The sequence below is a fragment of the Saimiri boliviensis genome, chromosome 3 (genome assembly GCF_048565385.1).
Source record: "Saimiri boliviensis isolate mSaiBol1 chromosome 3, mSaiBol1.pri, whole genome shotgun sequence".
Taxonomy (NCBI): Eukaryota; Metazoa; Chordata; class Mammalia; order Primates; family Cebidae; genus Saimiri; species Saimiri boliviensis.
In genome coordinates, this window is record NC_133451.1 from 100,656,122 (window position 1) to 100,671,260 (window position 15,139).

The window sequence follows — 15,139 nt, forward strand, 5'->3', positions numbered from 1 at the left end:
GGGCTTCTGGGGACCTCAGTGTGGGAGGGGAAGTGGAGTTCACTCAGGTGGATGGAGAATTCTTCCTGTGGCTTTAACTTGCTCTTTGGTTAGAGGAGGGGATTTCACCTGCCCAAGAACCAGGGGACCCAGAGATGATTATAATAACCCTGTTGTCCAGTCTTTCTTGATGATTATCAGAATTGTTTAGTCTTTACACTTATGTGAAATGGAGAAGGCCACCCCTGACAGTGGCACTGTCTTATCTGAATAATATAATCTATGTATTCAAGATATGTGCCTCATTCAATTTAGAGGGCTCCTTCATTCAGCTAGGCTGTGCCCAGAGATATTTCATCTTCACTGGAAGGCTGTGTATAAACTATATAAACCTAACCGTTTCTGCAACAGGTTAGAAGTGAATGAGGCGGGTGGGGCAAAGAGGCTGTCATCTGGAGCCACAGCCAGCAAGGTGCCTCAGGAGGTGCCAGACAAGGGCCTCTCCCGGGCAGGGCCTTTGGGGTGTGGCTGATGCTGACAGTTTCCATCCCAGTGTTTTCCTGGGTGCCGTTACTATGTTCCCTGAGCCAAAACATTTCTGAGACCTTCCAATTTCCCCGAGTCTGATCTCCTGGCAAAGTCAGGAGGGGCAGCAGAGGGAAAGCTCCCCTTTCTCTGCAGCTCTGCAAGGCCATGTGCTGCCAAAGGTGGCACAATGTCAGCCAAGGTGGGAGAATGGAGCTGAATGGTGTAGCTATTTGTTGAGTGTGGTTCAGAGCTTCAAAGCCTATTAGCTTTCATTAGGGGCCAAGTCATGACACCAACATGAACTACGTCAGGCCAAATGCAGCAGCTTCCAGATTTGCCCAAAATGTGAAGTGGGTGGTCACAGTGACCTGTGGGCTGTTAAGAGAAATGTGAGGTGTGGGAAGAGAGATGCAGGAGAGTGAACAGGCAGGAACATTATTCTGGCAGATGGGAAGAAATCAAGAGGAGTGTTTGATAAGTCCTCGGGGCCTGTGAGGAACTTAGGATTGCTGTCTAGCAGGGTGGTCTGGGTAACATTCAGGTCTGTAGCTGGGCAGAGGCTTGGTCAGCAACTCCCCTGAGACTAGGTTTCTCCCTTGATAAGCCATGTTCATTTCATTTAAATTCACGGTTTCTCCCAGGCCACCTCCGCCAGCCATAATGTAAGGCTTCAATCTAATTGCCAGCTACTTGAGATGTGCCCGTCTTGGGCATGGGGAGTTGGGAGGCCCACAGAGAGAAGGCAACTAGATAAGTGTTTCATTGTGGAGCCGGCCAGATGGCTATTAAATGTCTTGTGAAAGAGCTGGGCCAGGAACCCGTAGGAGAAGGTTCCTGCCGCACAGCCGGGTCTGTGGTCACATTGCTGAATGTAGCCTCCCAAGAATCGTAGGGTGGGCTGAATGCCCCTGCTTCCTGAGGGCGTATGTGTACTATGCATCCCCTGATTTCAAGGAAAAATTCAGGAAATGCGTGGTCCAAGGAGAAAGGCGCCTCAATGGGTTTTTTGTTGTTGTGATTTTGCAAGGGATCTTGAAGTGAATGCCCACAAACTGCCCACACAATATGAATAGCAGCATTCATTTCCCAGGGCGGTGAGGCCAGAGCTGGGCCTGTTGGGAGATTCTGCCCTCCCAAAGCCTCTGGGTATCTTCAGCTCTGTGGCCACTTTCCCCTGACGCGGGTCTGGCATGGTGCAAGCCGGAGGAGATGAGTAGATACCAGGAGCTGCTTCCCTCTGATCCCTGCTCTTGGACCGTCTCCTTTTGGTCCTGGACCATGCACTTGGCTCCTTTACCTCAGTCTCTCTATCCATAAAATGGGGATAATGGTGTTTACTTACTTACCTCATGAGTATTATAAGAATTAATTACTGCTTGTGAAGTACTTTGAAGATGAAAAGTGTGAGATGGCATCATGATGATGATGATGAAATATCTTCCACTGCTACTGGCCAGACTCTGCCAGATGCAAGCTAGCATTTCAAGTTGGGTTCCAAATGAGACCCTCACAGCCACCACATGCATGAGTCAGTGCACACACATGGTCCCAGTGGAATATCTGGAGGTGGGGAATAACAGACGCCACTGTCACCTAGGAAAAGCTTCTTCCTATTTATGGGGCAGTGGTAGTCAGGAGATTCAGGGTGACAAGTGGCAGTGATCCACTTGTGATTTTGCTCTAAGACACAAAATAGTCTCTCATGTATATGGTTTAGCAGGAGCAGAGCCAACCATTTCCACGTCAACCACTTGCTCATGGTACACAGCACAGATGTTAATGGTGCCTCCTGATGGAGAATTTTTTGTCTTTACTTTTGTGGTAGGAGAGCTATAACAGGTTGGGCCTATAAAACCCATCTGCTACCTTCACTTTCACAGAGATGAAATGCCTCTGCAAAGTTTCTGTGTGTAAAAGGCCACAGAAACAAAAACCTTCTCAGGATTTCAAAGTCTCTTAAAGTATTAGATCATCCCTCTTCTCCAATGAGTATAATCTGACTTTTTGGAATGCTTAGAGGCAAAAAATGAAATTTTGTCTAACTACCTTTTATTCGGATTCTGGTGTTGTCCCATGGCTGACATGGAAATGTCTTCTCATTCTCTTTATCTGCACCTGGTTAAAAAATGGTGTATGTAGCAGATTGTGTTTGTTAATGGGACTCAGTATGCTGGGATGCCTAGGGTAGATTATTAAAGAAAGAAGGGTCTGTACTGGGGAAATAAATCAGTTATGTTAGAGTTTCTATCTCACTGCTATGGTTGATTTCCTCGAAAGTGCTGAGCTTCTAATGCAGCATAGGCAAAATTTACTTAAATCTAATTTTGCTGTGAAAGAAAAATCGGCAACAACCCAAATTCCAGAAGATACTATTTATGATTAGGCTGTTTGTTTATATAATAATCTAGATACCTCTTTTTCCTAGTAAAGTAATTACATCTAGGAAGCCAGGAGGTAACTATGAGAATTACCCTGAAGGGCAGGAACACCAGGTAGGGAACAAGCCAACTCAAATTATGTATTCAAATGGAGTGCACAAAGCTTTCCCATTTATGGCAGGTTGTGTTCTTGACATGGAATTTGAAAATCCAAACGTCGTAAGTCAAATGTGATTTCTAAATATAAACCATTGTGTAATAGGAAGTTAGGCTTAACTTCCTATATAATGGCCAATTTGGTTTCTTTATTACAAAAGTAAATCAGGTTCATGATTTTAAAAACTACTAAGAAAAAGGAAAAGTATCCATAATCTTTCTGCTTAGAGATAATCACCTTTTATGTTTCAGTGACACTGTTTTTTCAGAATATAGAAGTCCCTTTTTGTAAAAAAGAGAATAATACTGAACTTAAGGTTTTATACCTTTTAAAAACATTTATTATAAAGTTTTACCACATTAATGAAATAAATTTTAGTGTGAGTCAATATAAATAAGGGTGGTACAGAGTTCCATATGCATACTGGCAATGTGTGTCTTAAAATTGGAATTTCTTGTTTATATTCCAAGCTTCTGTTTTTTTTTAAATTGTACTTTAATTGTACACGTGCACATCCTGCAGGATTATTGCATAGGTACACACATGCCATGGTGGTTTGTTGTTTCCATCACCCTGTCGCCTACATTAGACATTTCTCCTTGTGTTATCCCTCCACAACCTCCTCACCCCCCATTGTCCCTCCCCTCCCCTGCCCCCACTCCCCCTACCTACCCCTGTTAACCTCCCTGTTCCCATGTGCTCTCATTGTTCATCACCGCCTATGAGTGAAGACATACAGTGTTTGGTCTTCTGTTCTTGTGTCAGTTTGCTGAGAATGATGGTTTCCAGATTCATCTATGTTTCAACAAAGGACATATACTCATCCTTTTTTAAGAATGCATAGTATTCCATGGTGTATATGTGTCACATTTTCTTTGTCCAGTCTATCATTGATGGACATTTGGGTTGGTTCCAAGTCTTTGCTATTGTAAACAGTGCCACAATGAACATACGTATGCATGTGTCTTTATAATAGAATGATTTATAATCCTTTGGGCATATACCCAGTAATGGGATTGCTGGGTCAAACAGAATTTCTATTTTTAGATCCTTGAGGAATAGCCACACTGTCTTCCACAATGGTTGAATTAATTTACACTCCCACCAACAGTGTAAAAGTGTTCTTATTTCTCCACATCTTCTCCAGCATCTGTTGTCTCCAGATTTTTTAATGATTGCCATTCTAACTGGTGTGAGATGGTATCTCAATGTGGTTTTGATTTGCAGTTCTCTAATGACTAGTGATGATGAGCATTTTTTCATAAGTTTGTTGGCTTCATAAATATCTTCTTTTGAAAACTGTCTGTTCATATCCTTCATCCACTTTTGAACTGGTTCTTTTGGTTTTTTTTTTTTTTTTTTTTTTTTTTTTTTTTTTTTTTTTTTTTTTTTTTTGTAAATCTGCTTTAGTTCTTTGTAGAATCTGGGTATTGGCTCTTTGTCAGATGGGTTGCTTGCAAAAATTTTTTTTCCCATTCTATTGGTTGCTGGTTCACTCAAGTGGTTGCTTCTTTTGCTGTGCAGAAACTCTTGAGTTTAATTAGGTCCTATTTGTCTATTTTGGCTTTTGTTGCCAATGCTTTTGGTGTTTTAGTCATAAAATCCTTGCCTATGTTTATGTCCTCAATGGTATTGCTGAGGTTTTCTTCTAGGGTTTTTAAGGCGTTTGGTCTTATGTTTAAATCTTTGCTCCATCTGGAGTTAATTTTAGGGTAAGGTATAAGGAAGGGGTCCAGTTTCAACTTTCTGCTCATGGCTAGCCAGTTTTCTGAAACTATTTATTAAACAAGGAATCCTTTCCCCATTGCTTGTTTTTGTCAGGTTTGTCAAAGATCAGATGGGTGTAGATGTGTGGCATTGCTTCTGAGGTCTCTGTCCTGTTCCATTGGTTTATATCTGTTTTGGTAACAGTACCATGCTGTTTTGATTACTGTAGCCTTGTAGTATAGTTTGAAGTCTGGTAGTGTGATGCCTCCAACTTTGTTCCTTTTGTTTCGGATTGTCTTGGCTATGCAGGCTCTTTTTTGGTTCCATATGAAGTTTAAGGTGGTTTTTTCCAGTTCTGTGAAGAAGGTCAATGGTAGCTTGATGGGGATAGCATTGAATCTGTAAATTACTTTGGGCAGAATGGCCACTTTCATGATATTGATTCTTCCTAACCATAAGCATGGAATGTTTTTCCATCTGTTTGTGTCCTCTCTTATTTCCTTGAGCAGTGGTTTGTAATTCTCCTTGAAGAGGTCCTTTACATCCTTTGTTAATTGTATTCCTAGGTATTTTATTCTCTTTGTAGCTATTGTGAATGGGAGTTTGCTCATAAACTTGGTATCGATGGAATGTATCTTAAAATAATCAAAGCTATTTGTGACAAACCCACAGCCAGTATCATACTGAATGGGCAAAAACTGGAAGCATTCCCTCTGAAAACTGGCACTAGACAAGGATGCCCTCTCTCACCATTCCTATTCAATATAATATTGGAAGTTCTAGTCAGAGCCATCAGGCAAGAAAAAGAAATAAAGGGTATTCGATTAGGAAACAAGAAAGTCAAATTATCTCTATTTGCAGATGACATGATTGTAGATTTAGAAGACCCCACCATCTCAGGCCAAAATCTCCTTAAAGTAGTAAGCAACTTCAGCAAAGTCTTGGGATACAAAATCAATGTGCAGAAATAGCAAGCATTCCTATACATCAATAACAGACAGAGAACCAAGCTTATGTTTTTTAATTTTCACTATTTAAAATTTTTCATAATTTCAACTTTTACTTTTGATTCAGGGGGTACACATGCAGATTTGTTGTTCATGGATATATTGCGTGATGCTGAGGTTTGGCATACAAATGATCCTGTCATTCAGACAGCAAGCATAGTACACAATGAGTAGTTTTTCAGCCCTTGTCTCTCTCCCTCTCTCCCACATTTTGTAGCCACTAGTGTCTATTTTCTCCATCTTTACATTCATTTGCACCCAATGCTTAGCTCCCACTTACAATTGAGAACATGCAGCATATGGTTTTCTGTTCTTGTGTTAATTCACCAAACCTGTGTTTTTTTTAAATGGAAAGTTAATTTCACAGTCCTCATAATCATCATTAGTACATTAGAGATGTTAAAACTGAAGACATTAACCTCTTGTGAGAGGTATGTTTTCCAAATATTTTTATATTTTTTCTTTTAATTTTTACAGCATTTTCTTCTAAAATTGAATAGCATTTTATTTTGATTTAAGAGAGAGATGTTTAAATTTTGTTTAATTGTATCTATAAATCTTTTCTTTACAATCTTTGCATTGGTCTCATGCTTAGAAAACTTATATCCTTGAATTATGTAAATTATTCACCATTAACTTAGTCTATAATTGTATATACACATAACACACACATACACATCACACACACACACACACACACACACACACACACACACACACAGACATTTAGTTCTGAAATTATTTGTGTATGTCTTGTGGGGAGATTAGAAATACTTGACAATTTTTGGTAGACAGAGTTCCAGGAATGAGGAACTATCTTCCCCATTTCTATTTTCTTCTTTATTTTTTTTTCCTTCCCCCCGCCCCCCCCGAGTAGGCAAAAGTAGACTTCACGTTATTTGGTTATCTGTGACCTTCCTAAGGCTTTCTTGGACTTCCATTTTATTAGTACTTACTCTTTCCCCTTTTTAGCAATGATGTTATAAAAATTGCACCTGTCTTGAAACTGTACAGCCAGTTTCCTATTTGCAAAGAATTTTCACCTGATCCTTCTACATGTTGCTGCTCCATGTCAACATGCCTTCAAGGTCTGTTTCAGTCCTGAACTTGTTGAGACCTTGGTTTGAATCCTGAATCCATAAAATGGAAAATTTTTCTCTTTGGCCATACCTGGTGCTTCAGTAGTTCCTTGCAGAGCACTATTCTGTCTCAAACACCAGATTCTATTATTGGTCCCTATTATCTGGCTGAGTGATCTTGAGTAACTCATGTAATCTCTCTGAGCCTCAGTTTCCTCAACTGTAAAATGGAATTAATAATAACCTTTCTTAGCTACTTCACAACTTTATTGTGAAGATCAAATGAGATTGTGGTTGTAAAAGTGCTCAGTAAGCTGTAAAACAATATACAAACATAAGGTGTTATTATTTCCCTTTTATTTGACATTATAAAGAATTGAATATGGATATTATGTGTGAATATAAGTTAATAAGGATTATTTTTAAAGTAATATGCCAGGCTATAAACATCTAAATAAGTACAATCTTTTCAGTAGCCCTCATAAGAAGCCTCAAATTAACTTTTACACTGTTATCCTTGCTCAAAACCTATTTTTACCTTCCTTTGGGATAGTTGTCTTTGGGATAGTGGCACACATTCTCCCTTGGTGGAATATTTTCTTTCTTATTTACGTACTTCACCTTTTCCTTTCACCCTTCTCTTTGCCTTGAACCTCCTGCTTGGAGGAGCTGAAGGGGATAGAGGTAGTTGTAGGCAGAAACATCTCAGAGAATGGGGTTACATGGAAGGTAGGACTAGTCTACATGACCAGATTGAAATTGACTGCTGAGCAGTGTCTTTTTGAGGTTCATCTCAAGAAGGAGTCTGGTTTGAACACGTTTATCTGATGCTTGCTGTAGACCTACCTTTAGAGTATTGATAAATACATGACAAATAGGAATATTCAGAAAGTAGATCTCACCCTTTGCTGAGGTCTGTCTGTTCAGTCTCATCAAGGAGTATCTGTAGAATTATAGAAGGTGCAATGGACAAACATCCAAACTATATAATTCTGATCCTGGGCCCCAAATAACACGTTCTTCTCACATCGCAAAATACAATTATCTCCTCCCAATAGTCCCCCCAAATTTTCACTTGTTTCAGCATCATTTCAAAAGTCAAAAGTCCAAAGTCTCATTTGAGACTCAAGGCACGTTTTTTTCACCTGTGAGCCTGTAAAATCGAAACAAGTTGTTCACTTTTTGAGATACAATGGTGGTACAGGCATTAGGTAAACATTCCCATTCCAAAAGGCAGAAATTAACCAAAAGAAAGAGGCGCTGGGCCCCATACAATTCCGAAACCCAGAAGGGCAGTTATTACATCTTAAAGCTCTGAAACAATCTTTGAGTCCATGTCCTACATCCTGGGCACATTAATGTACTGGGCAGGTTCTCAAGGCCTTGGGCAGCTTTGCCCCCATGGCTTTTCCATGCTGAGGTTATAAGCAGTTGGTAACTCTGCCATTCTAGGGTCTGCAGGTGGTGGCCCCATTTCCACAGCTCCACTAGGGCCTGCCCCAGTGGGGACTCTGAGAGCTCTGACCCCACATTTCCCCTCAGCGCTGCCTGGGTAGAGAGTCTCTGTGGTGGCTTCTTCCCCACAGCAGGCTTTTGCCTAAGCATCTAGGCTTGTCCATGCATCTTGTGAAATCTAGGCAGAAGCTGCCAAGTCTCCTTTACTCTGCATTCTGTGCACTTGCAGGCTTAACACTACATAGAAACCACCAAGGCTTATGGAAACTTGTACTTTCCAAAGTGGCAGCCTGAGCTATATCTGGGGCCCTTTGAGCCACAGCTGGAGTTGGAACAACTGGATGCAGGGAACAGTGTCTTGAGACTGAGCATGGTAGCTGTGCCTTGAGCCTGGCCCCTGAAACCATTCTCCCATGCGAGGTCTCCAGGTCTGTAATGGGAGGAGCTGTTCTGAAGACTTCTGAAATGACTTCAAGGCCTTTTCCCATTGTCTGCCTGGCTATTAGTACTTGGCTCCCTTTTAGTCATACAAATCTCTCCAGAAAATGGTTACTTTACAGCCTGCTTCAATTCTGCTGCTGAAAATATTCTTTTCTCTATCAAAAGGGCCAGGTTGCAAATTTTCCAATTTTTTACACTGTGATTCCCTTTGAATAAGTTCCAATTTAAGTCATTCCTTTGCTTCTGTATCTGATTTCAGGGTGTTAGAAGCAGCCACACTGCTTCTTGAATGCTTTGTTGCTTAGAAATTTCTTCCACTAAATATACTAAGTTATCAATCTTAAGTTCAATCTTCCACAAAGTTTTAAAATGTGGACACAATGCAACCAAATTATTTTCTAGGGCGTAATAAACATTTACTCCAGTTCCCAATGAATTCTTATTTTCCCTATGAGATGTTGTAGGGCTGGCTCTTACTGTTCATATTGTTATCAGCATTTTGTGGTCACTACCACTCTGAGAACTTCCAAACTTTCCCTTGCCTTCCTGTCTTCTTCTGAGATCTCCCAACCCTTCCCACCTCTGCTCCTTAACCAGTTTCAAAACCACTTTCACGTTTTTAGGTCACTTTATAGCAATGCTCCACTCCTCCATAGCAATTTCCTGTTTTGATCCACTGCTGTTACTGTAAAGGAACACCTGAGACTGGTTAACTTATAAAGAAAAGAGGTTTATTTTGGCTCATGGTTCTGCAGGCTGTGTAAGCATGGCACCAACATCTGCTCAGTTTCTGGTGAGGGCCTCAGGAAGCTTGCAATCATGGTGAAAGGCAAAAGGGGAGTCAATGCATCACATGTTGTATTAGTCCATTTTCACACTGCTTATAAAGACATATGCAAGACTGGGTAGTTTACAAAGGAAAGAGGTTTTTGGGCTCACAGTTCCATGTGGCTGGGGAGGCCTCACAATCATGGCAAAAGGTGAAAGGAACATCTCACGTGGTGGTGAGGGACTGTGTTAAGGAAAACCAAGTCCACAGGGGGTGTGGTTTCAAGAGCAAGAATTTCCCAGTGTCGTGCTTCCATCCATGTCCCCATCTGGGAATGTAAACTTCTTTGTCTGACTTTCCCACATGGGCCAAGTAGAAATTCCAGGTGTGCTTCTTTGTTCAGAAAGCTGCGAGAAGCTCTGGGAGGAAGGGCTTCTATTGTGGACCTAGCAGTCAATCCAGTATCAAACTCAAACATCAATCACTCCAGTGGAAGTTTGAAAGAACTCCTCTCATTGGACAAGAACATGAAAGGGGGCGGGAATAACTCCAAGGTTAAAAACCCACTGCCCTTATCTGCATGGATATCGCCTCTGGATTCCCTTTCCATAGCAGGGTAAGAGCTCTTGCTCTCCTTCTCTCTCTCTCTCTCTCTCTCTCTCTCTCTCTCTCTCTCTCTCTGCCTAATAAATCACTCTCTGCTAAACTCTTTGGGTCTGTGGTTTTTATTCAAACAGTAAGTTCACCGCACCTCTAGGGCCCCTTCCCCCATTCCTGGGGCAAGAGAGGCCAAGGACCTGGACACCTCAGATAGGGGAAACTGAAACTGAAAGCATCTTCAGGACACCTTTGCTCCCTCCCCCCAGTTACAGTGACAAGAGAAGAGAGTTTCTGCCGGGAAGCTCCCCACTGCCTTTTTTTTTGAGATGGAATCTTACTCTGTTGCCCAGGCTGGAGTGCAGTGGTACAATCTCAGCTCACTGCAACCTCTGCTTCCCTGGTTCAAGCGATTATCTTGCCTCCACCTCTCGAGTAGCTGGGTCTACAGGCGTGTGCCACCATGCCCAGCTAATTTTTGTACTTTTAGTAGAGATGGGGTTTTACCATGTTGGCCAGGATGGTCTTGATCTCTTGACCTTGTGACCTGCCCACCTCGGCCTCCCAAAGTGCTGGGATTACAGGTGTGAGCCACTGTACCCAGCCAAAACTCCCCTTTTTAAAGCCATCAGATCTCATGAGACTTATTCAGTATCACAAGAACAGCATGGGAAAGACCTGCCACCATGGTAATTGAATAATTACCTCCAGCAGGTCCCACCCACAACATGTGGGAATTCAAAATGAAGTTTGGGTGGGGACACAACCAAACCATATCACATGCTGAGACAGAGTGAGAGAGAAAGAGGAGGTCTCAGACCCTTTTAAATAACCAGATATTCCGTGCACTCATAGAGCAAGAACTCCATCATTACTGAGAGGATGGCACCAAGATATTCATGAAAGATCCACCTTCAAGACCAAAACACCTCCCACCAGGCCTCACCTCCGATATTTGCATTACATTTCAACATGAGATTTGGAGGGGGCCACACATCTAAACCGTATCAGCAAACCTGTTTGAACCTCAGTTTCATCATCTATAAATTGGAGAAAATATCTATTATATTAGAATTTTTGTAAGGACTAATTGATAAAATGCATGTGAAAGCATTTGGCTCAATGCTCAATTTCAACAAAACAAATGCTCAGTAAGCATTAGACATACTTTTGTTCTTGTCATTTTATTATCCTCATGGAGAGGAATCTAAGTTTTTTCTTAAGTTTATTTCATAAATACGATCATTATTACTATTACTATTATTATTATATCTCAAGCTGAGATTTATTTTCTATCCACCTTAGTTCTGTACTCTGGGGGGCAAGTGGCAGCTATGGATCTGTCTTCAGCAGCAATCTGAGCACTTCATTCTTCAACAATGCTGAATAGATGCGGATTCTTTCAGATGAATCTGCAAGCTCAGGTTTAGTTGCAGTAAATCTGCCTACATAAGTAATGCATTCTCTCCAAAACTCCTCTTTGTTCTGTCTTTTCAGCAGCAATCTGTTCTTCCTTTTCAATCTCTCTATTATCAGTGTAGAAGTAGCGATCAGGTGTGACTTCCTACAGATGTTCAAGGGAAATAGTGCCATACCCAAGCAAGACCTCATAGGTCAGCAACCACTATATCAGACCCTTTCAATGAGTACCCTCATTTTTGCATAAAATGTCAATATCCTATGCAAAATTGAGTTGAGGGATCTGTGTTACAAAGAGCAGTAGTGAGCACATTAGTAGCAGATGGCTTTGGAAGATGTTAATAGACACTGTAAAATTTCCTTTTAAGTTAAGCTAGTAACCAAGGACAACTCTATATGGACCTCCGTGTGAGTAGTACAGTGTGTCATAATTGTTATTCAAAAAAAGTTATATATTTTTTTTGTTTCTGTTGAAGGATCTAAACAGCTGGAAAGAATTTTGCTTTTATTCTTGCCAAGCCAGACAAACTGCAAATTCATGCATTTCCTTGAACCCATCAAGGAGCTAAGGTTTCAGGGCAATCCACTGGCCCCCAGTCGAAGGAGAAACAGGTGCCTGCAGGAAGAGAAATACATGTGCTGGCATACACAAGTAGATTCAACTGGACCCAAGTAAAAGGAGTTCAGCGGGGTGATTGGAGATGTGGTGGAGGCCAATGGGGCACTGGTGTAAAAATGGGAAGCCCCTTGGGGAATTGAAATTGGAGGAATTTACACCCTTTTCAGGATTTTCTCCACAAATGTTGCCAGGTGCTCCTAGAAAAGAATGAATAAATTTAAGCATTAGCAAGATGTCCTTTGGGTGCAGCATGGGGGATGGGAAGCAACTGCTGTTAGAGGGGCACTTAACTCCACTCAGACCCTTTTCCGTCCCTCCCATATGGAAGCCTGATTCTGTGGAAGGATGGGCTATAAACACTGCTGTACTTGGGGCATTGGTGAAAACACAATAAAACTATGGGAAGAGAATAGTTAAAAAAGGGTGGGGGGCAGCCTCTGGGCCCATAACAATAGCCTGAGATGACAAGAGCACTGAGGAGGATCTTTAAGATCAGAAATAAGGCAAGGCTATTCTTTATCCCCAGTCCTATTCAATATTATGCTGTAAGTTCTAGCCAGTGCAATCAAGAGAAAGAAAGAGAGAGAGAGAAAGAAAGAAGGGAGGGAGGGAAGGAAGGAAGGAGGGAAGAGAGAGAGAAAGCAAGCAAGCAAGCAAGCAAGAAAGAAAGGGAATAGGAAGATTGTCTCTATTTGCTCATGTCTGTGTAGAAAATCTCAGAGAATTTACAAAATAGTTCCTAGAACTATTTGCGTATGGCAGCACATGCATTCTGCAAAGGTTGCAGAATATAAGATCAATATTTAAAAAATTAAATTGTGCTTCTATAAACTGGCAAAGAAAAAGTGAACTTCCAAATTGAAAACATACATGCTGGAGTGACATCAGCAAGATGGTTGACTAGAACCCCCTCGTGCTCATCAAAGACAGCCAGAACAATGAATAAACAACTATGTTTTAACAGTAATAACTGCGAGGGACCTCTGGAGTACATCACGGGAGTAACAGAAACCTGCTGAGCATGGAAACTTAGTAGGACCACATAGAGAATATAAGAAAATGCCTGGCTTCTACCACTTCATCCCCCAACTAGGATCAGCTTGGAACCAGGAGGAACTTCTCCCTTTGATGAAGAGGCAAGCAAAAGAATCGTAGCAATCGCCATCAGCACCCTGGACACCTACCAACGTCACCACTGGAGTCCTCCGCAGTCCTCACAGGCACCAAGCCCAGCTGAGGGAGTTGCCTGGAGTCCAGATAGCTGTGCTTCCCACAGGGAAAGAGCTGACACTGTGCCCCCTCCCTTGTGGCCCACACAGCTACTGTGCTATACTATCTTTGAACTGGAACTATGGCTAAACCATGTCTTGCTTCAGGGGCAAGTAGCCATAGCTCCCCTTCATCCCTGAGGCTAAGCCACCACCGAACCACCCCAGCCCAGTGGCCTGACATCCATAAGTTGAGCTGCAAATAACTATTATACCCTTCTCTGTGGAGCCAAGCAGAGGTGGAAGTACTCTACTTACTCTTCCCTGTGCTTGGGCAGGGGCTGAAGAAAATAGTACCTTAGCTACTCAGAGAAGTCATATCTCTCTGGTACCTAAGCTGAAGCAGTGACCTGCATCCCTTGGAAATAGTTCCTTGACCACCCAGAATGGTCATGCACCCCAATAACTAAGCTGAAGTGGCACCCTGCGTTCCAGGGAAATGATGTCTGGGTTGCCTGGAACAATCATGTTCCTGAAGCCTGAGCTGAAGCAGTTTATCTTCCTCTGGGGAATTAATGTCCTGGCTGAGCTGATCAGCTACACATCCCAGAGCTGAGGTGAGGCAGTACCCCATATTCAAGGAAACAGAGCATGGCTGAGATGAGACATTTCACTCTACATACCAAACGACCTTAGTACTGTGATTCTCTGGAGCTGCACTCATTTCCTGGAGTAAGAGCTGCTGAGACACTTCTCTCCCTGGGGGATGGAATCATTGCTGTGCTGCTCCCTGATTCCTCAGGGTCCAAACAACACATATTCTCTGCCGTTTTGGAACACTTGCTGCTGCTGCACCTGGCCTCACAGAATCTGGGATGCTGTGGAGCCCCACCATCCCAGAGCCTAAAGTCTCTACTATGTGGTACCTCATTCTCTGAGATCTAAGTTCCAACAAGGCTGTATTGGCTTAGTTTCTCAAATTGCATCCATACCTTGTTTCCCAGGCAAAAATGTCCAAAGCATTCAGAGTCAAGCCAGTGTTGTGCTCTGCCCTTCAGAGGCAGAATCATGGCTAAAATTGAGCCCTCAGACCCGAGCTTCTAGAAAATAACTCAGAGACACAGATCCTGGCTCTATGGGCAACCTACATCTAACTCTGCAACAGGGAGTGAAGAAGCACCCCAGGACCCAAGTGCCAGAAAAAGTTTTCAAGACTCTGAGCCTAAGACCCCAGCCCAACAGCCATTCTAAGCACTTGCACCTGGAATCCAGTCCTGATGCTGCTGCTTTTAGGCCATGTCAGACCTGACACCAAAAGGGATCTCCTTGGCTAAGTCTCCCCATTGTGGAGAAAACAAGAATAGGAATACTCCCAAAAGCCTTTACACAAAGACATTAACAACCTATGCCACTGCCACTGCTGCCAAAAACTTCTACAGCCTAGACAGAAAAGAAAACCAAAATGATGATCTTAAGGAAGCATAACAATACACAAGAATATACAGATAAATAAGACAACAGAAACAGGAAAACAATTCACAATTTGAATGATAAATTCAACAAAGAGATAGAAAACATAAAAAAGAACCTAACAGAAATCCTACAACTGAAGAATTCAATAAATGAAATTAAAATACAACGGAGAAATCAACAGCAGACTTAAGTAGAAGAAAAACCCTCTAAACTCAAAGATGGGGCATTTATTTATAAAAAGATAAATTTTATAAAATTTATAAAATGCCCCTTTCGGAGAAAAAAAAAAGAAACAAGAATGAAAGAGTGTGAAGAAAGCCTGT

At 41.9% G+C, this 15,139-nt stretch overlaps 1 long non-coding RNA gene across 1 annotated transcript in view; it reads right to left on the bottom strand.

Annotated features, from left to right (window-relative positions):
* Window positions 1-4,378: 4,378 nt before the first annotated feature.
* The window catches only part of LOC101030116 (uncharacterized), a 215,409-nt gene continuing 204,648 nt past the window's right edge, over window positions 4,379-15,139 (bottom strand). The window contains exon 8 of the long non-coding RNA XR_012516915.1: window positions 4,379-12,332. This is a non-coding gene — a long non-coding RNA (uncharacterized LOC101030116). The remainder of the gene's footprint in view (window positions 12,333-15,139) is intronic.